The 23,071-nt window shown below is 47.5% G+C and overlaps 1 protein-coding gene across 4 annotated transcripts in view; it reads right to left on the reverse strand.

The window, feature by feature from the left end:
* The window catches only part of mospd1 (motile sperm domain containing 1), a 76,294-nt gene extending 54,065 nt beyond the window's left edge, over positions 1–22,229 (reverse strand). Inside the window, exon 1 of one of the 4 annotated variants that reach the window (XM_068047064.1) lies at positions 22,048–22,229. The gene's annotated coding sequence lies outside the window, so the exon portion shown is untranslated. The remainder of the gene's footprint in view (positions 1–22,047) is intronic. The other 3 variants (XM_068047061.1, XM_068047060.1, XM_068047062.1) reach the window with 3 other exon arrangements.
* Positions 22,230–23,071: the final 842 nt, after the last annotated feature.

Consider the following 23,071-nt stretch of genomic DNA (forward strand, 5'->3'; position numbering starts at 1 on the left):
AACAACCTGCCACCTGATCTTGTGTGGAGGAAAATTCCTTCTTCTGAAGACTTGAACGCATGTGAGAGCAGCAGTGAGAAAAAGATCCCAAACAGTGTAGGTGCGAGAACACAGCCCTGTTTCACGCCACTCGGGATAGGAAAGGGGTCTGATGAGCGCTGCTATGCTGAATTGTGCCTTTCATATTGTCATGGAATGAGGTGATGATACTTAGTAGCTTTGATGGACATCCGATCTTTTCTAGTAGTCTGAAGAGACCACGTCTGCTAACGAGGTCAAAGGCTTTGGTGAGATCAATGAAAGCAATGTAGAGGGGCATCTGTTGTTCGCGGCATTTCTCCTGTAGCTGGCGAAGGGAGAACAGCATGTCAACGGTGGATCTCTCTGCTCGAAAACCACACTGTGCCTCAGGGTAGACACGCTCAGCCGGCTTCTGGAGCCTGTTTAAAGAGACTCGAGTGAAGACTTTCCCCACTAAGCTGAGCAGGGAGATTCCACGGTAGTTGTTGCAGTCACCGCGGTCACCCTTGTCCTTATAGAGGGTGATGATATTGGCATCTATTATAAAGGACCAGCCACTTAGAAAATATGATTGGGCAGACTCAACATGGATTTATGAAAGGGAAATCATGTTCGACAAACCTGTTGGAATTTCTTTTGAGCATGTTACTTGTAGCAGAGATAAAGGAGAACCAGTGGATGTGGTGTATTTGGATTTTCAGAAGGTTTTTGATAAGGTTCCACACAGCAGGTTAGTAAACACAATTAGAGCACATGGGATTGGGGCAATATACTGGTATGGATCGAGAATTGGTGAACAGACAGAAGGCAGAGAGTAGGAACAAACAGGTCATTCTCAGGATGGCAGTGGGGTACTGCAAGGATCAGTGCTGGGGCCACCGTTGTTCACAATCTATATAAATGATTTGGATATGGGGACCAAATGTAATATTTTCAAATTTGCTGATGACGCAAATAGGTGGGAATGTAAGTTGTGAGGAAGATGCAAGGAGGCTTCAAGGGTATCTGGACAGGCTAAGTGAATGGACAAGAACATGGCAGATGGAATATAATGTGAATAAGTGTGAAGTGATCCAAGTTGGTAGGAAAAAAAAAGGACAGAGTATTTCTTAAACGGTAAGAGATTGGGAAGTGTTGATGTCCAAAGGGACCTGGGTGCCCTTGTTCATGAGTCACTAAAAGCTAGCATGCTGATGCAGCAAGCAATTAGGAAGGCAAATGGTATATTTGCCTTCAACGCAAGGGGTTTCAAGTACATAAGTAAACAAGTCTTGCTGCAATTGTATAGAACTTTGCTGAGAGCGCACTTGGAATATTGTGTACAGTTTTGGTCTCTTCATCTAAGGAAGGAGTGCAATGGAGGTTCACCAGATAAATCCCTGGGATGGCAGGATTGTCTTGAGGAGAGATTGAGGAAACTGGGCCTGTATTCTCGAGAGTTTCGAGGAATGAGAGGTGATCTCATTGAAACTTACAAAATTCTTACAGGGTGCAACAGAGTGGATGTAGATAGGATGTTTCCCCTGGCTGGTGAGTCAAGAACCAGGGACATAGTCTCAGAATAAGGTGTAGGCCATTTAAAACTGAGTTGAGGGGGAATTTCTTCACTCAGAGGGTGGTGAATCTTTGGAATTCTCTACCCCAGAGGGCCGTGGAAGCTCAATCATTGAGCATGTTCAAGACAGAAATTGATTGATAACTGGATACGAATGACATCAAAAGATATGGGAATAGTGCGGGAAAGTGGCATTGAGGTAGATGATCAGCCATGATCTAATTGAATAGCAGAGCAGGCTCGATTGGCTGAATGACCTACTCCTGTTCCTATGTTCTCTGCCTCTCTTCTCCTTTAAGAGGCTTCTTAAAGCCAACCTTTTTGACCAAGCATTTGGTCACCTGTCCTTATATCTCTTTGAGGCTCAGTGTCAAATATTGTTTGACAATGTTCCTGTAAATTGCCTTGAAAAAGTTTACTGTGTTAAAGGTGCTATATAAATGCAAGTTGTTGTATTTCTAGATGAATGAACCCTAAAGCTCTTCTACTGCAGCATCTTAAATAATTCCACAGGTTTAATTTGCAATGCACTATCTGGAAATAAAATCCATTTATTTGTCAGTTTTAGTGTGAAAATGCCATCAGTTCTAAATATTCCTTCAACCTGTGTCCCCTCATCCTATTGATGCAATTTAAAATGATCCATATTTTCTCTCTCCACACTATTATCCATCTCATAAACCTCTACAGAATCATCTCTCAGACATCTCCTCTCAGAGCTAAATAGCCCAATTCTCTCTAGTCTTTATCCATAACTCAAATCCTGACATCAGGAACTAGCCTTGTGGCTCCTCACTGCTCTGCTCCAGTGTTAGAACCTCTCCCTGGTATTTCAGTGACCAGAACTGGACACAGTACTCAAGATGGGTCTGGCCAGAGCAGAACACAGGGCTCAAGGCGTGGGTGAATTAAAGCTCTAAAATGTTGTGTGACTTTGTCCAACTTGTATCATGCTGTGGCTGTATAGTTTAACATTCCATTGGCTTTATTGCATGCAGTTCTGCACTGGTTGGATGCGTTGGGTCTGAGGTGCTATTCAGCCAGTTATCTTTGGTTGAGCTATCCAATTAGTCCCGCTCTTTCTCCTTAACCTAGTCATTTTCTTGCTCCAAATATTTATCCAATTCTTCTTTGAATGTTCCTCATAGAATCATAGAAATGCAGAGCACAGGAGGAGGTCATCTGGCCCATTGTTTGTGGTGGCCAAAAAAGAGCTATCCAGTGTAATTCCACTTCCCAGCTCTTGGTCCGTAGCCCTGCAGATTACGGCACCTCAGTTACTATTTAATCTGCTTGCACCATCCTTTCAGGCAGTACATTCGGGATAGAACTCGCTGTGTAAACAAAAACGTCTCCTCATGTTACCTCTGAACATATTACTCAAGGTGGGTCATGACATAAGAAATGGGAGCTGGAGTAGGCCATTTGGCCCCTTGAGCCTGCTCCACCTTTCAATAAGATCATGGCTGATCTGCTACCTCAATTCCTCTTTCATGCCCTATCCCCATAATTTCGATTCCTTCAGTATTCAAAGATCTATCGATCTCAGCCTTGAACATACTCAACGTCTAAGCATCCGCAGCTCTCTAGATTAGAGAATTCCAAAGATCAGCAACCCTTACAGTGAAGAAATATCTCTGAAATTGGTGATCCCTTATTCTGAGACTGTGACCCCGTGTTATAGATTCCCCAGCCAGCAGAAACATCCTCCCAGCATCTACCCTGCCAAGCCCATCAAGAATTTTATGTCTCAATGAGATCACTCATTTTTCAAATTCTAGGGTATATAAGCCTAGTTTACTCCATCTCTCTTTATATGATAATCTCATCTCAGGAATCTGTCTACAACAACAAATTGCATTTATATAATGCAATTACCATTGTAAAATGTCCCAATGTGCTTCAAAGGAACATCAATCAAGTCTGATACTAAGCCATATTTGAGCAGAGAGGTACAAAGAACAAAGAACAGTACAGCACAGGAACAGGCCATTTGGCCCTCCAAGCCTGCGCCGATCTTGATGCCTGCCGAAACTAAAACCTTCTGCACTTCCAGGGACTGTATCCCTCTATTCCCATCCTAATCATGTATTTGTCAAGATGCCTCTTAAACGTCGCTATCGTACCTGCTTTCACCACCTCCCCCGGCAGCAAGTTCCAGGCACTCACCACCCTCTGTGTAATGAACTTGCCTCGCACATCCCCTCTAAACTTTGCCCCTCTCACCTTAAACCTATGTCCCCTAGTAACTGATTCTTGCACCCTGGGAAAAAGCTTCTGACTATCCACTCTGTCCATGCCACTCATAACTTTGTAAACCTCGATCATGTCGCCCCTCCACTTCCATCATTCCAGTGAAAACAATCTGAGTTTATCCAACCGCTTCTCATAGCTAATGCCCTCCAGACCAGGCAACATCCTGGTTAACCTCTTCTGTACCCTCTCCAAAGCCTCCACGTCCTTCTGGTAGTGTGGCGACCAGAATTGCACGCAATATTCTAAGTGTGGCCTAACTAAAGTTCTGTACAGCTGCAGCATGACTTGCCAATTTTTATACTCTATGCCCCGACCGATGAAGGCAAGCATGCCGTATGCCTTCTTGACTACCTTATCCACCTGCGTTGCCACTTTCAGTGACCTGTGGACCTGTACGCCCAGATCTCTCTGCCTGTCAATATTCCTAAGGGTTCTGCCATTTACTGTAGACTTCCCACCTGCATTAGACCTTCCAAAATGCATTACCTCACATTTGTCCGGATTAAACTCCATCTGCCATTTCTCCGCCCAAGTCTCCAACCGATCTATATCCTGCTGTATCCTCTGACAATCCTCATCACTATCCGCAACTCCTCCAACCTTTGTGTCGTCCGCAAACTTACTAATCAGACCAGCTACATTTTCCTCCAAATCATTTATATATACTACAAAGAGCAAAGGTCCCAGCACTGAACCCTGCGGGACACCACTAGTCACATCCCTCCATTCAGAAAAGCACCCTTCCACTGCTACCCTCTGTCTTCTATGACAGAGCCAGGTAGGTCTGAAGGAACATCTTACTGGAGGGAAGAGATGTAGATAGGTTTAGGGAGGAATTCCAGTTTAGAGCCTTGCCAGCCAACGGCAGAATGATTAAAATTGGGGAGGCTTAAGAGACCAGAAATGGAGGAGTGCAGATATCTCAAAAGGTTCTTGGGCTGGTGGAAATTACAGAGATAGGGAAAGGCAATTCCATGGAGGGATTTGAAAACAATGATGACAATTTTATAGATAAGTGAACATTCATTGTACTTTAAGACAAGTATACTCTTCCTCAGGTTAGGAGAACAAATCTGTATGCAACAAAACTGGGAGGCAGTGGCGTCGTGGTTATGTCTGTAAGGTATGATTCCGTGAGTATGACTATGTCAGGCTGTTGCTTGACTAGTCTGTGGGACAACTCTCCCAACTTTGGCACAAGCCCCCAGATGTTAGTATCGATGACTTTGCAGCGCAACAGAGCTGGGTTTGCCGTTGTCATTTCCGCTGCCTAGGTCAATGTCGGGTGGTCCGTGCGGTTTCATTCCTTTTCTTAGAGTTTGTAGCGGTTTGATACAACTGAGTGGCTTGCTAGGCCGATTCACTACACATAATATCAAGAAACAGCTGAAGGTACTGGATACTGCAAATGCTATGGGCTCTGATAACATTCCAGCAATAGTACTGAAGACCTGTGCTCCAAAACTAGCCGCACCCCTAGCTAAGCTGTTCCAGTACAGCTACAACACTGGCATCCACACAACAATATGGAAAATTGCCCAGGTATGTCCTGTGCACAAAAAGCAAGACAAATCCGACCCGGCCAATTACCACCCTATCAGTCTACTCCCGATCATCAGAAAAGTGATGGAAGAGGTCGTCGACAGTGCTATCAAGCGGCACTTACTCAGCAATAACCTGCTCAGTTTGGGTTCTGTCAGGGCCACTCAGCTCCAGACCTCATTACAGCTTTGGTCCAAACATGGACAAAAGAGCTGAACTCCAGAGGTGAGGTCAGAGTGACTGCCCTTGACATCAAGGCAGCATTTGACCGAGGATGGCATCAAGGAACCCTAGCAAAATTGGAGTCATTGGGAAAACTCTCTGCCTGTTGGAGGCATACCCAGCACAAAGGAAGATGGTCATGGTTGCTGGAGGTCAATCATCTCAGTCCCAGGACATCACTGCAGGAGTTCCTCAGAGTAGTGTCCTAGGCTCAACCATCTTCAGCTGCTTCATCAATAACCTTCCCTCCATCATATAGTCAGAAGTGGGTTGTTCGCTAATGACTGCACAATGATCAGCACCATTCGCGATTCCTGAGATACTGAAGCAGCCCGTGTCCATATGCAGCAAGACCGAGACATCATCCAGGCTTGGGCTGATAAGTGGCAAGTAACATTCATGCCACATAAGTGCCAGGCAATGACCATCTCAAACAAGAGAGAACCTAACCATCTTCTCTTGACATTCAACGGCATTACCATCGCTGAATCCCCCACTATCAACATCCTAGGGGTCACCATTGACCAGCAACTGAACTGGACCAGCCACATAAATGCTGTGGCATTTTTTAAAAATTCATTCATGGGATGTGGGCGTTGCTGGCTAGGCCAGAATTTATTGTCCATCCCTAATTGCCCTTGAGAAGGTTACAAGAGCAGGTCCGAGGCTGTGAATTCTGCGACGAGTAACTCACCTCCAGATTCCCCAATGCCTGACCATTATCTACCATACACAAGTCAGGAGTGTGATGGAATACTCTCCACTTGCCTGGATGGGTGCAGCTCCAACAACACTCAAGAAGCTCAACACCATCCAGGACAAAGCAGCCTGCTTGATTGGCACCCCATGCACCACCTTCAACATTCACTCCCTCCACAAGTGACGCACAGTGGCAGCAGTGTGTACCATCTACAAGTTGCAGTGCAGCAACTCACCAAGACTCATTCGACAGCACCTTCCAAACCCACAACCTCTACCACCTCGAAGGACAAGGGCAGCAGTTGCATGGTTGTACCATCCTGACTTGGAACTAGATCTCCGTCCCTTCACTGTCGCTGGGTCAAAATTCTGGAACTCCCGTCCTAACAACACTGTTGGTGTATCTACACCCCGAGGACTGCAGTGGTTCAAGAAGGCAGCTCACCACCACCTTCTCAAGGGAAATTAGGGATGGGCAATAAATACTGGCATAACCAGCAATGCTCACATCCCCCAAATAAATAAAAAAAAGTACTGCAGGTGTGGTCTTATCAGGGCCCTATATAATTGCAGTAAGACTTAACTCTTATACTCCAATCCTCTTGTAATTAGGCCAACACACCATCTGCTTTCCTAATTGCTTGCTATTCCTGCATGTTGAATTTCTGAGATCCATATACAAGAACACCTACATTTCCCAATCTCTCACCTTCTTAAAAATATTCTGCTTTTTTGTTCTTCCTATCAAAGTGGATATCTTCACATTTCATTCCATCTGCCATGTTTTTGATTACTCACTTAACCTGCCCATATCATTTTACAGCTTCTTTGCATCCTTGAGTTTACATTCCCCACATAGCTTAGTATCGTCAGCAAACTTGGAGACATTACACTCAATCGCTTCATCTAAGTCAGTGACATAGATTGAGACCCAAGCACTGATTCTTGCGGTAACTCATTAGTTACAGTGTGCCAACCTGAAAATGATCCATTTATTCGTGTGCTGTTTTCTGTCTGTTAAGCAATCCTCAGTCTACTCTATTATCCCCAATTCCATGAACCCTATTTTTGTGTAATAACTTCTGTGCAGCAATTTATTGAATGTCCTTGGAAAATCCAAATGTACTACACCCACTGGTTCCCCTCTATCTACCCTGCTAGTTACACTTCAAAAAACTAACAGATTTATTAGACATGATAACCCTTTCACAAATCCATGCTGACTTTGCCCAATCAGGCGTTAGTAAGGAGGTGAGGTGAGAGTGACTGCCCTTGATATCAAGGCAGCATTTGACCAAATGTGGCATCAAGGAACGCTAGCAAAATTGAAGTCCATGGGAATCAGGGGGAAAACTCTCCACTGGTTGGAGTCATACCTAACACAAAGGAAGATGGTTGTGGTTGTTGAAGGCCAATTATCTGAGCTCCAGGACATCACTGCAGGAGTTCCTCAGGGTAGTGTCCTAGGCCCAACCATCTTCATCATGACCTTCCCTCCGTCATAAGGAGAAGGTGGGGGATTGGCACTTGGTGAACTGCTCATTCAGAGAACCGGTGCAACACGAAGGGCCAAATGGCCTCCTTCTGTGCTGTAGCGATTCTGTGGTAAGGTCAGAAGTGGGGATGTTTGCTGATGATTGCACAATGTTCAGTACCATTCACAACTCCTCAGAAGCAATCCGTGCCTGAATGCAATGAGACCAGGACAACATCCAAGTTTAAGCTGATGTGTCAAATAATTTTCATGCCACATAATTGGCCCAACCATCTTCAGCTGCTTCATCAATGACCTTCCATCAATCATAAGGTCAGAAGGGGGGATGTTCGCTGATGATTGCGCAATGTTCAGCACCATTCGCAGATACTGAACCAGTCAGTGTAGAAATCCAGCAAGAGCTGGACAATATCGAGGCTTGGTGGCAAGTAGCATTCGCGCCACATAAGTGCCGGGCAACGACCATCTCAAACAAGAGAGAATCTAACCATCTCCTCTTGACATTCAATGACATTACCATTGCTGAATTTCCCTGCTATCAACATCCTGGGGGGTTACCATTGACCAGGAACTGAACTGGAGTAGCCATATAAATACCGTGGCTACAAGAGCAGGTCAGAGGCTAGGAATCCTGCGGCGAGTAACTCACCTCCTGACTCCCCAAAGCCTGTCCACTATCTACAAGGCACAAGTCAGGAGTGCAATTTTTTTATTTTTTTTATTCATTTATGGGATGTGGGCGTCACTGGCTATGCCAGCATTTATTGCCCCTCCCTAATTGCCCTTGAGAAGGTGGTAGTGAGCTGCCTTCTTGAACGCTGCAGTCCATGTGGGGTAGGTACACCCACAGTGCTGTTAGGAAGGGAGTTCCAGGATTTTGACCCAGCGACAGTGAAGGAATGGCGATATAGTTCCAAGTCAGGATGGTGTGTGACTTGGAGGGGAACTTGCAGGTGGTGGTGTTCCCATGCATTTGCTGCCCTTGTCCTTCTAGTTGGTAGAGGTCGCGGGTTTGGAAGGTGCTGTCGAAGGAGCCTTGGTGCATTGCTGCAGTGCATCTTGTAGATGGTACACACTGCTGCCACTGTGCCGGGAGATAAAAGGAGCCGAGGCCCGAGACCAGATCAGGGGCAAGAGTAGCGGCAGTGAGCGACGTTCTGTTCATTGGACCTGCTTGACCAGCAAAAATCGAAGTGTGACGTCACAGGAGAGCTGGTAAGTGATTGGTGGGTATTTCTTTCTTCCGTGTCTCTTTTTTTTGTAGTTTTGGCCAAGTGATTTAAATCAGGCGACGTCGTTACAGGTTAAGAGTACACTTTAGATTAGATTAGATTAGATTAGAGATACAGCACTGAAACAGGCCCTTCGGCCCACTGAGTCCGTGCTGAACATCAACCACCCATTTTATACTAATCCTTAAATTCATTTTTTTTTAAAATACTGAGATCCAAATTAATTAATGAAATTGAATAGAGATGGCTGGGCAGGCGATGTGTTGCAGCTGTAGTATGTGGGAGCTGGTGGACGCCGGTGTGATCCGTGGTGACCACATCTGCAGCAAGTATTGGCTGCTCAAGGACCTTCGGCTCTGAGTTGATGAGCTGGAGTCCGAGCTGCGGACAATGCGACACATCAGGGAGGGGGAGAGTTACCTGGACACTGTGTTGCAGGAGACAGTCACACCCCTTAGATTAATTACATCCAATCTGGACCATGGTCAGGGACAGGAGGGTGTGACTGTGAGTGAGGCAGATATGGGGATCCAAAATTTAGTTTTGGAGGAGCCTCACCCAGTGCCCTTATCCAATCGGTATGAGGTTCTTGCTCCCATTGTGGACGAGGGCAGAGACTACAGGGAGGATGAGCGAACTGACCACAGCACCATGGTTCAGAGCGCCATTCAAGTGGGGGGAGAAAAGAGAAATGTAATTGTAGTAGGGGATAACACAGTTAGGGGAGTAGATACTGTTCTCTGCAGCAAAGATAGAGAGTCCCGAAGGCTGTGTTGCCTACCTGGTGTCAAGGTTAAGGACATGTCTTCAGGGCTGGAGAGGAACTTGGAGTGGGAGGGAAAGGATCCAGTTGTCGTGGTCCACGTAAGTACCAATGACATAGGTAGGACTAGGAAAGAGGTTCTGCTGAGGGACTATGAGCAGCTCAGGGCCAAATTAAAAAGCATGAACCACAAAGGTAATAATCTCCGGATTACTACCTGAGCCACGTGCAAATTGGCGTAGGGTAAATAAGATCAGAGATAAATGTGTGTCTCAAAGATTGGTGTGGGAGAAATGGGTTCCGATTCATGGGACACTGGCACCAGTACTGGACAGAGAACTGTTCCGTTGGGATGGCGATTCACCAGTGTCCTGGCGAATCGTATAACTAGGGTTGTAGATAAGGCTTGAAACTAAATAGTGGGGGGGGAGGGTTCAATTGAAAGGAAGTTTAAAAAATCAAAAAGTAACAAGAGAGCAGAGGTGCAGGATAGTGAAGGAGCATAAATTAATCAGAGAGTGACAGGAAGGGACAGACAGTACAAGCATAAGAGTACAGCAGAAATTAGAACCAGAGTAAATAAAAATGGTAAAACGTCAAAGCTTAAGGCTCTTTATCTGAATGCACGCAGTATTTGTAACAAGATAGATGAGCTGACGGCACAGATAGAAATAAATGAATATGATTTGATAGCTATCACAGAGACGTGGTTGCAGGATGACCAGGACTGGAATCTTAATGTTCAAGGATATACCTTGAAGAATAGGCAGAAAGGAAAAGGAGGTGGGGTAGCTTTGTTATTAAAGGAAGGGATCAGTGCAGTTGTGAGTAATGATATAGGTGTAATAGATCATGATGTGGAATCAGTTTGGGTGGAAATAAGGAATAGCAAGGGAAAGAAATCATGGGTGGGAGTGGTCTATAGGCCCCTGAGGAGTTGCCTCTCTCTGTAGGACAAAATATTAATCAGGAAATAACGGAGGCGTGTAAGAAGGGCACTGCAATTATCATGGGTGATTTTAATCTGCATATAGACTGGACAAATCAAATTGGCATGGGTAGCATGGAAGAGAAATTTGTAGAGTACCTCAGAGATTGTTACTTAGAGCAATACGTTGCAGAACCTACCCGGGAACAGGCTATTTTAGATTTGGTAATGTGTAATGAGGTAGGATTAATAAGAGATCTCGTAGTTAAGGATCCTTTCGATGGGAGTGATCATAACATGGTAGAATTTCAAATTCAGTTTGAGGGCGAGCAACTCGGGTTTCAAACCAGTGTCTTCAACTTAAACAAGGGCAATTACAGAGGTATGAAGACAGAGTTGTCTAAAGTGGGATGGGAAGATAGACTACAGGGGAAGTCAGTAGATGAGCAGTGGCAGACTTTTAAGCAGATATTTCATAATACTCAGCAAACATTTATTCCAGTAAGAAGGAAGGATTCGAAGAGAATGAAGAACAACCCGTGGATAACAAAGGAAGTTAAGGAGAGTATCAAATCAAAAACAAAGGCGTACAATGCGGTGAAAACGAGTGGTAGGCCAGAGAATAGGGAATTTTTTAGAAACCAGCAGCAGATGACTAAAAAATTAATAAAGAGGGAGAAAATTGATTTTGAGAGTAAATTGGAAAGAAATATAAAAACAAACAGTAAGAGCTTCTACAGGTATATTAGAAGGATGAGAGTAGCTGAAGTGAGTGTGGGACCCTTAGAGGATGAGAATTAATAATTAGAGGGGAATTAATAACAGGAAACAGGGAAATGGCAGGTTATTTAAACCAATATTTTGCATCTGTCTTCACGGTGGAGGACACTATAAACATCCCAACAATAATAGATGAGCAAGGTGTAAATGGGAGGGAGGAACTTGTAACAATCTCTATCACGAGGGAAAAGGTGCTGGACAAAATGATGGGACTAAAGGCAGACAAGTTGCCAGGACCTGATGGCCTGCATCCAAGGGTTTTAAAAGAAGTGGCTGCAGAGATAGTGGAGGCATTGGTCATAATATACCAAAACTCACTGGATTCCGGTAGGGTACCAGCGGATTGGAAAACCGCGAATGTGACACCCCTGTTCAAGAAAGGAGGGAGACAGAAAGCAGGAAACTATAGACCACTTAGCTGAACATCAGTCATTGGGAAAATGCTAGAGTCCATGATGAAGGAATAAATAGCAGGACATTTAGAAAAACATAATGCAATCAAACAGAGTCAACATGGTTTTATGAAAGGAAAATCATGTTTGACAAATTTGTTTGACAAAAATAAATAAATAAATAAATTTGTTAGAGTTCTTTGAAGATATAACAAGCAGAGTGGATAAAAGGGAACCAGTAGATGTAGTGTATTTGGATTTTCAGAAGGGGTTTGATGAGGTGCCACATCAAAGGTTACTGCACAAAATAGGAGCTCAGGGTATTGGGGGTAATGTGTTGGCATGGATTGAGGATTGGCTAACACACAGAAGGCAGAGAGTCGGGATCAATGGGTCTATTTCAGGTTGGAAAGCCGTAACTAGTGGAGTGCCACAAGGATCGGTCCTAGGGCCTCAACTATTTACTATCTATATTAATGACTAGGAGGAACGGACAGAGTGTAGTGTATCCAAATTTGTTGACGAAACAAAAATAAGTGGGAAGGCATGTTGTGATGAGGACACAAAGAATCTGTAAAGGGATATAGATAGGTTAAGTGAGTGGGCAAAAACTTGGCAGATGGTGTTCAATGTGGGAAAATGTGAGGTAATCCACTTTGGTAGGAAGAATAAAAAGGCAGATTATTATTTAGATGGAGAAAGACTGCGGCACAGTGGCGCAGTGGTTAGCACCGCAGCCTCACAGCTCTAGCGACCCGGGTTCAATTCTGGGTACTGCCTGTGTGGAGTTTGCAAGTTCTCCCTGTGTCTGCGTGGGTTTCCTCCGGGTGCTCCGGTTTCCTCCCACATGCCAAAAGACTTGCAGGTTGATAGGTAAATTGGCCATTATAAATTGCCCCTAGTATAGGTAGGTGGTAGGGAATATAGGGACAGGTGAGGATGTGGTAGGAATGTTGGATTAGTATAAATGGGTGGTTAATGGTCAGCACAGACTCAGTGGGCCGAAGGGCCTGTTTCAGTGCTGTATATCTAAATAAAAAATAAAATACTGCAGTACAGAGGGATCTGGGTGTTCTTGTACAGGAAACACAAATAGTCAGCATGCAGGTGAAGCAGGTAATTAGGAAGGTAAATGGAATTTTGGTCTTTATTGCTGGGGGGGTTAGAGTTTAAAAATAGGGAAGTCTTGTTACAACTGTATACGATGTTGGTGAGGCCACACCTGGAGTACTGCGTACAGTTTTGGTCCCCGTATTTAAGGAAGGATATATTAGCGTTGGAGGCAGTTCAGAAAAGGTTCACTAGGCTCATTACTGGGATGAAGGGGTTGTTTTATCAAGAATGACTAAACAGGTTAGCCTTTATTCATTGGAGCTTAGAAGAATGAGAGGTGATCTTATTGAAACATATAACATTTGAAAGGGGCTTGACAGGGGGTAGATGTTGAGAATATGTTTCCACTGGTGGGGGAATCTCAAACTTGGGGACGTGGTTACAGAATAAGGGGGCACACATTTAAAACTGAGATGCGAAGGAATTTCTTCTCTCAGAAGGTGGTGAATCTCTGGAATTCTCTGCCTCAGAGTTGTGGAGGCTAGGTCACTCAATGTATTTAAGGAGGAGGTAGATAGATTTTTGAAATCTCAGGGAGTCGAGAGTTATGCGAAGCAGGCCCGAAAGAGGAGCTGAGGTCTGGGCCAGATCAGCCATGATCTTATTGAATGGCGGGGCAGGCTTGAGCAGCTGAATGGCCTACTCCTGCTCCTATTTCTTAAGTTCTTATGTAACTCTCTTGATCGGCACCCCATCGATTACCTTAAACATTGACTCCCTTCACCACCAGAGCTTTGGGGCAGCAATGTGTACCATCTACAAGATGCACTGTAACTTGCCAAACCTCATTCAACAGCACCTTCCAAACCTGCGACCTCTACCACCTGGAAGGACAAGGGCAGCCGATGTATGGGAACATCACCATCTGCAAGTTCTCCTCCAAGCCACACACCATCTTGACTTGGAACCATATCGCCGTTCCTTCACTGCTGCTGGATCAAAATCCTGGAACTCCCTAACAGCACAGTCGATGTACCCACACCAGATGGACAGCTGTAGTTCAAGGAACCAGCTCAACACCACTTTCTCAAGGGCAATTAGGGATAGGCAATAAATTCTGGCCTTCCAGCAATGCCCAAATCCCATGAAAGAATTTTTAAAAAATGATTTAGCTGGTTTGTTACCACAGTGCTCAAGGTGCAGTCTGACCAGAACTGGACACAGTGCTCAAGGTGCAGTCTGACCAGAACTGGACACAGTGCTCAAGGTGCAGTCTGACCAGAACTGGACACAGTGCTCAAGGTGCAGTCTGACCAGAACTGGACACAGTGCTCAAGGTGCAGTCTGACCAGAACTGGACACAGTGCTCAAGGTGCAGTCAGAACAGAACTGGACACAGTGCTCAAGGTGCAGTCTGAACAGAACTGGACACAGTGCTCGAGGTGCAGTCTGAACAGAACTGGACACAGTGCTCGAGGTGCAGTCAGAACAGAACTGGACACAGTGTTCGAGGTGCAGTCAGAACAGAACTGGACACAGTGCTCGAGGTGCAGTCTGACCAGAACTGGACACAGTGCTCGAGGTGCAGTCAGAACAGAACTGGACACAGTGTTCGAGGTGCAGTCAGAACAGAACTGGACACAGTGCTCGAGGTGCAGTCTGAACAGAACTGGACACAGTGCTCGAGGTGCAGTCTGAACAGAACTGGACACAGTGCTCGAGGTGCAGTCTGAACAGAACTGGACACAGTGCTCGAGGTGCAGTCTGAACAGAACTGGACACAGTGCTCGAGGTGCAGTCTGAACAGAACTGGACACAGTGCTCGAGGTGCAGTCTGAACAGAACTGGACACAGTGCTCGAGGTGCAGTCTGAACAGAACTGGACACAGTGCTCGAGGTGCAGTCTGAACAGAACTGGACACAGTGCTCGAGGTGCAGTCTGAACAGAACTGGACACAGTGCTCGAGGTGCAGTCTGAACAGAACTGGACACAGTGCTCGAGGTGCAGTCTGAACAGAACTGGACACAGTGCTCGAGGTGCAGTCTGAACAGAACTGGACACAGTGCTCGAGGTGCAGTCTGAACAGAACTGGACACAGTGCTCGAGGTGCAGTCTGAACAGAACTGGACACAGTGCTCGAGGTGCAGTCTGAACAGAACTGGACACAGTGTTCGAGGTGCAGTCTGACCAGAACTGGACACACTGCTCGAGGTGCAGTCTGACCAGAACTGGACACAGTGCTCGAGGTGCAGTCTGACCAGAACTGGACACAGTGCTCGAGGTGCAGTCTGACCAGAACTGGACACAGTGCTCGAGGTGCAGTCTGACCAGAACTGGACACAGTGCTCAAGGTGCAGTCTGACCAGAACTGGACACAGTGCTCAAGGTGCAGTCTGACCAGAACTGGACACAGTGCTCAAGGTGCAGTCTGACCAGAACTGGACACAGTGCTCAAGGTGCAGTCTGACCAGAACTGGACACAGTGCTCAAGGTGCAGTCTGACCAGAACTGGACACAGTGCTCAAGGTGCAGTCTGACCAGAACTGGACACAGTGCTCAAGGTGCAGTCTGACCAGAACTGGACACAGTGCTCAAGGTGCAGTCTGACCAGAACTGGACACAGTGCTCAAGGTGCAGTCTGACCAGAACTGGACACAGTGCTCAAGGTGCAGTCTGACCAGAACTGGACACAGTGCTCAAGGTGCAGTCTGACCAGAACTGGACACAGTGCTCAAGGTGCAGTCTGACCAGAACTGGACACAGTGCTCAAGGTGCAGTCTGACCAGAACTGGACACAGTGCTCAAGGTGCAGTCTGACCAGAACTGGACACAGTGCTCAAGGTGCAGTCTGACCAGAACTGGACACAGTGCTCAAGGTGCAGTCTGACCAGAACTGGACACAGTGCTCAAGGTGCAGTCTGACCAGAACTGGACACAGTGCTCAAGGTGCAGTCTGACCAGAACTGGACACAGTGCTCAAGGTGCAGTCTGACCAGAACTGGACACAGTGCTCAAGGTGCAGTCTGACCAGAACTGGACACAGTGCTCAAGGTGCAGTCTGACCAGAACTGGACACAGTGCTCAAGGTGCAGTCTGACCAGAACTGGACACAGTGCTCAAGGTGCAGTCTGACCAGAACTGGACACAGTGCTCAAGGTGCAGTCTGACCAGAACTGGACACAGTGCTCAAGGTGCAGTCTGACCAGAACTGGACACAGTGTTCAAGGTGCAGTCTGACCAGAACTGGACACAGTGTTCAAGGTGCAGTCTGACCAGAACTGGACACAGTGTTCAAGGTGCAGTCCGACCAGAACCCTGTAAAGTTTGGTCATGGCTTGCTCTGGCTCAAATTACACGGTTTTCTGTTCTACATTGGTTGGGCAGAGTCAGAAGAATGGAGGGTGCAAGTTGCGACATCAGTCTGAGGAGACTGCAAAGGTTGGCTTAAGCAAAACAGAGGGGAGGGATTTCAGAACGAGAAGGTTTTCAAGTTATGTGCTGGGTCTGAGTAGGGGTCGTATTCTGGGCGTTGGGAGTTTACATTTATAGAACTTTTCCAATTCCTTCAAGATCCTACACACAAGAGCGCAGCTGGGTAAGATGGTTGGTGGACCATTCCTAACCCTCCAAGCCACTTTGTGTATCACTCCTCAGATGCCCAGATTGTCAGTACCGAGGGAGCACTGCACTGTCGAAGACCTGACTCCAGAATGGCATGTTGCCTCCCTGGTGCTCGGGTCAAGGATGTCACGAAGCGGCTGCGGGACATTCTGAAGGGGCAGGGTGAACAGTCAGTGGCCGTGGTTCACAATGGTATCAACAACATAGATAGAAAGAGGGATGACGTTCCACAACAAAAATTTAGGGAGCTAGATAGCAGATTAAAAAGCAGGACCTCAAAGATTATAATCTCTGGATTACTCCTGGTACCATGTGCTAGTGAGTATAGGAATAGGAGGATCGAACAGATGAATACGTGGCTGAAGACATGGTGCAGGAGGGCGGGCTTCAGTTTCCTGGATCACTGGGTCTGTTTCTGGTGAAGGTGGGACCTGTACAAGTCGGACAGGTTGCACCTGACCCGGGATGGGACCAACATCCTTGCTGGGAGATTTGCTTGTGCTGTTGGTGGGGGCTTAAACTAATTCGGCAGGTGGGTGGGATACAGAGTGGAGGTACAGTAGGGGTGATGCGCAGCCAAATATAGAAGAGAAATTAAGTCAGTCTGGAAGGAAGAGCAAATATAGACCTGTTAAGGCGCAAGCGAATATGCAAGGCTGAATTCCATCTATTTTAACACAAGGAGTCTTACTAGTAAAGCAAATGAATTGAGGGCGTTGATTAACACATTGGAATATGATATTATTGCTATCACAGAAACATGGTTGAGGGAAGGGCAGGACTGGCAGCTCAATATTCCAAAATATAGAATCTTCAGGCGTGACAGGGGAGGGGATAAAAGAGGAGGTGGCATTGCACTGTTGATCAAGGAGTCAATTACTGCAGTAAGGAGGGATGATATCTTAGATGGTTCCTCAAATGAGGCCTTATGGGTAGAACTTGAAAACAAGGGGGCAATCAATTGGCTGGGAGTGTACTACAGGTCTCCAAACAGTCAGCAAGAGATAGAGGAGCAGATATGTAGGCAAATCTCAGAGAGGTGTAAAAATAATAGGGTAATCTTTGTAGCGGATTTCAACGTCCCCAATATTAACTGGAATAGTCTTAGTGCAAAAGGCTTAAAGGCAGTGGAATTCTTAAAATGCACAGAGGAGAGCTTTCTGAGCCAGCACGTAGAAAGTCCAACAAGAGAAGGGGCAGTACTGGACCTCATCTTAGGGAATGAAGCCAGCCAAGTGGTAGAAGTGTCAGTGGGGGAGCATTTCAGTGATAGTGACTGTAACTCTGTAAGATTTAAGGTAATTATGGAAAAGGACAAAGATGGACCAGAAATAAAGGTACTGAATTGGGGAAGGCCAATTTCAATATGATAAAACAGGATCTGGCCAAAGTGGACTGGGAGCAGCTACTTGTAGGAAAGTCTACATCAGACCAGTGGGAGTCATTCAAAAAGGAAACAGTGAGAGTTCAGGACCAACATGTTCCCGTTAAGGTGAAGGGTATGACCAACAAGTCCAAGGAAACCTGGATGTCAAGGGACATAGAGGATTGGATAAGGAAAAAAAAGGATACTTATGGCAGACTCAGAGCGCTGAAAACAGCGGAGGCAATAGAGGAGTATAGAAAGTGTAGGTGGGTTACTTAAAAAAGTAATTAGGAGAGCGAAGAGAGGGTATGAAAAAACACTGGTGGGCAAGATAAAAGAAAATTCCAAGACATTTTATAAGTATATTACGGGCAAGAGGATAACCAGGTAAAGAGTAGGGCCCATTAGCAACCGAAGTGGCCATGTGTGAGTGGAGCCAGAGGACGTAGGTGAGGTTTTAAATGATTACTTTTCATCTGTGTTCACTATGGAAAAGGACGATGCCGGTGTAGAGATCAGGGAGGAGGATTATGATATGATTGAACAAAATACCATTGAAAGGGAGGATGTATTAGCGGTTTTAGTGGGCTTAAAAGTGGATAAATCCCCAGGCCCAGATGAGATGTATCCCAGGCTGTTATGTGAAGCAAGAGAGGAGACAGCAGGGGCTTTGACACAAATTTTCAAATCTTCTCTAGCCACTGGAGAGGTACCAGAGGACAGCGAATGTGGTACCATTATTCGGGCGGCACAGTGGCGCAGTGGTTAGCACCGCAGCCTCACAGCTCCAGCGACCCGGGTTCAATTCCGGATACTGCCTGTGTGGAGTTTGCAAGTTCTCCTGTGTCTGCGTGGGTTTCCTCCGGGTGCTCCGGTTTCCTCCCACAGCCAAAAGACTTGCAGGTTGATAGGTAAATTGGCCATTATAAATTGCCCCTAGTATAGGTAGGTGGTAGGGAAATATAGGGACAGGTGGGGATGTGGTAGGAATATGGAATTAGTGTAGGATTAGTATAAATAGGTGGTTGATGGTCGGCACAGACTCGGTGGGCCGAAGGGCCTGTTTCAGTGCTGTATCACTAAACTAAACTAAAGGGTAGTAGGGATAAATCAGGTAATTACAGGCCGGTGAGTCTAACATCAGTGGTATGGAAATAATTGGAAAAAATTCTGAGGGACAGGATTAATCTCCACTTGGAGAGGCAGGAATTAATCAGGGATAGTCAGGATGGCTTTGTCAGGGGGAGATCATGTCTAATAAACTTGATTGAATTTTTCGAGGAGGTGACTAGATGTGTCGATGAGGGTAAAGCAGTTGATATAGTGAACATGGATTTCAGTAAGGCTTTTGATAAGGTCCCGCATGGAGTACTGTGTACAGTTCTGGGCACCACACTATAGGAAGGATGTGAGTTAACATCCGCAGCACTTAAAGCAGCCAGAAGCACTGCACAAAGAACAGCCAGGCGCTGCGCAAACGACTACTGGCAACACCTATGCAGTCATATTCAGCTGGCCTCAGACACCGGAGACATCAGAGGAATGTATGATGGCATTAAGAGAGCTCTTGGGCCAACCATCAAGAAGATCACCCCCCTCAAATCTAAATCAGGGGACATAATCACTGACCAACGCAAACAAATGGACCGCTGGGTTGAGCACTACTTAGAACTGTACTCCAGGGAGAATGTTGTCACTGAGACTGCCCTCAATGCAGCCCAGCCTCTACCAGTCATGGATGAGCTGGACGTACAGCCAACAAAATCGGAACTCAGTGATGCCATTGATTCTCTAGCCAGTGGAAAAGCCCCTGGGAAGGACAGCATTACCCCTGAAATAATCAAGAGTGCCAAGCCTGCTATACTCTCAGCACTACATGAACTGCTATGCCTGTGCTGGGACGAGGGAGCAGTACCCCAGGACATGCGCGATGCCAATATCATCACCCTCTATAAAAACAAAGGTGACCGCAGTGACTGCAACAACTACTGTGGAATCTCCCTGCTCAGCATAGTGTGGAAAGTCTTTGCTCGAGTCGCTCTAAACAGGCTCCAGAAGCTGGACGAGCACGTCTACCCTGAGGCACAGTGTGGCTTTCGTGCAGAGAGATCGACCGTTGACATGCTGTTCTCCCTTCGTCAGATACAGGAGAAATGCCGTGAACAACAGATGCCCCTCTACATTGCTTTCATTGAACTCACCAAAGCCTTTGACCTCGTCAGCAGATGTGGTCTCCTCACAGTACTAGAAAAGATTGGATGCCCACCAAAGCCACTAAGTATCATCACCTCATTCCATGACAATATGAAAGGCACAATTCAACATGGTGGCTCCTCATCAGAGCCCTTTCCTATCCTGAGTGGCGTGAAACAGGGCTGTTTTCTCGCACCCACACTTTTTGGGATTTTCTTCTCCCTGCTGCTTTCACATGCGTTCAAGTCCTCTGAAGAAGGAATTTTCCTCCACACAAGATCAGGGGGCAGGTTGTTCAACCTTGCCCGTCTAAGAGCGAAGTCCAAAGTACGGAAAGTCCTCATCAGGGAACTCCTCTTTGCTGATGATGCTGCATTAACATCTCACACTGAAGAGTGCCTGCAGAGTCTCATCGACAGGTTTGTGGCTGCCTGCAATGAATTTGGCCTAACCATCAGCCTCAAGAAAACGAACATCATGGGGCAGGACCTCAGAAATGCTCCATCCATCAATATTGGCGACCACGCTCTGGAAGTGGTTCAAGAGTTCACCTACCTAGGCTCAACTATCACCAGTAACCTGTCTCTTGATGCAGAAATCAACAAGCACATGGGAAAGGCTTCCACTGCTATGTCCAGACTGGCCAATAGAGTGTGGGAAAATGGCGCACTGACACGGAACACAAAAGTCCGAGTGTATCAAGCCTGTGTCCTCAGTACCTTGCTCTATGGCAGCGAGGCCTGGACAACGTATGTCAGCCAAGAGCGACGTCTCAATTCATTCCATCTTCGCTGCCTCCGGAGAATACGTGGCATCAGGTGGCAGGACCGTATCTCCAACACAGAAGTCCTCGAGGCGGCAAACATCCCCAGCTTATACACACTACTGAGTCAGCGGCACTTGAGATGGCTTGGCCATGTGAGCCGCCTGGAAGATGGCAGGATCCCCAAAGACACATTGTACAGCGAGCTCGCCACTGGTATCAGACCCACCGGCCGGCCATGTCTCCGCTTTAAAGACGTCTGCAAACGTGACATGAAATCCTGTGACATTGATCACAAGTCGTGGGAGTCAGTTGCCAGCGTTCGCCAGAGCTGGCGGGCAGCCATAAAGACGGGGCTAAAATGTGGCGAGTCGAAGAGACTTAGCAGTTGGCAGGAAAAAAGACAGAAGCGCAAGGGGAGAGCCAACTGTGTAACAGCCCCGACAACCAATTTTATCTGCAGCACCTGTGGAAGAGTCTGTCACTCTAGAATTGGCCTTTATAGCCACTCCAGGCGCTGCTTCACAAACCACTGACCACCTCCAGGCGCTTACCCATTGTCTCTCGAGACAAGGAGGCTAAAGATTGCACTGGAGAGGGTGCAGAGGAGATTCACCAGGATGTTGCCTGGGCTGGAGCATTTCAGCTATGAAGAGAGACTGAAAAGGCTCGGGTTATTTTCCTTAGAGCAGAGAAGGCTGAGGGGGGACATGATTGAGGTATATAAAACTATGAGGGGCACTGATAGGTTAGATAGGAAGAAACTTTTTCCCTTATTGGAGGGGTTAATAACCAGGGGGCATCAATTTAAGGTAAGGGGCAGGAGATTTAGAGGGGAATTGTGGAAAAAATTCACCTAGAGGGTGGTTGGAATCTGGAACACACTGCCTGAAGGGGTGGTAGAGACAGGAACCCTCACAACATTTAAGAAGTATTTAGATGAGCACTTGAAACGCCAGAGCATACAAGACTACGGGCCAATTGCTGGAATAAGGGATTAGAGTAGATAGGTGCTGTATATCCGGCACAGACACGATGGGCCTGTTTCTCTGCTGTATAACTCCATGAGTCTGAGGGAGCGCCGCACTGTCGGAGGGACTGCCCCATTGCCGATGTTTACTGTTTGATTGATAGGAAGCGGCCTCCAGAACCGGGCCTGACTCACCCTACCCCAATCCCGCTCTTCACCCGTCGCTGTTGTTAATGGCGCTTCCACTGCGAAGGCCTCCTCGGCTCTGCCCCGGGGCCCAGTCTGCCGGACAGCCCGCAATTCTCCTCACTCAGGATCCGCCGCCGAGTCCACTCAACTGCCGCGGGGCCGTCGGGATACTGGAGGACCAGCCGCTGGTCCATCACTGACGTCACCGAGGGAGGGAGGGGAGAGCGGGAGCGGGGGGAGAGGCGGAGGGGGGGGGAGAGAGAGAGAGAGAGGGGGGGAGAGAGAGAGAGAGAGGGGGGAGAGAGAGAGAGAGAGAGAGGGGGGGGAGAGAGAGAGAGAGGGGGGGGAGAGAGAGAGAGAGGGGGGGAGAGAGAGAGAGAGAGAGAGAGGAGGGGGAGAGAGAGAGAGAGAGAGAGGGGGGAGAGAGAGAGAGGGGGAGAGAGAGAGAGGGGGGAGAGAGAGAGAGAGAGAGAGGGGGGGAGAGAGAGGAGGAGAGGGGGGGAGAGGAGGAGAGGGGGGGAGAGGAGGAGTGGGGGGGAGGGAGAGGAGGAGTGGGGAGGGGGGGAGGGAGAGGAGGAGTGGGGAGGTGCGGGGGGGAGGTGGAGTGGGGGGGGGAGTGGGGAGGTGGAGTGGGGAGGTGTGGGGGGGGGAGGGGGCGGAGAGGGGTGGAGTGGGGGGGGAGGGGCGGAGAGGGGTGGGGGGCGGAGGAGTGGGGGGAGAGGAGTGGGAGGGGAGTGGCGGGATAGGAGTGGGGGAGGAGGAATTGGGAGGTGGGGGATGGGGGAGATGTGGGGCTGGAGGAGTGGAGTGGGGTGGGGTGGGGGGGAGGGGAGAAGTGGGCGGGAGTGCGGCGGGGAGGAGTGGGTGGGGGGGAACAGTGGGGCGGAGGGGGCAGGAGTGGGGTGGAGGAGGCGGGGAGCAGAGTGGGGGGGAGTGGGTGGGGGGGAACAGTGGGGCGGAGGGGGCAGGAGTGGGGTGGAGGAGGCGGGGAGCAGAGTGGGGGGGAGTGGGTGGGGAGGGGTTGGGAGGC

This window comes from Heterodontus francisci, chromosome 15 (assembly GCF_036365525.1).
Source record: "Heterodontus francisci isolate sHetFra1 chromosome 15, sHetFra1.hap1, whole genome shotgun sequence".
NCBI lineage: Eukaryota > Metazoa > Chordata > Chondrichthyes > Heterodontiformes > Heterodontidae > Heterodontus > Heterodontus francisci.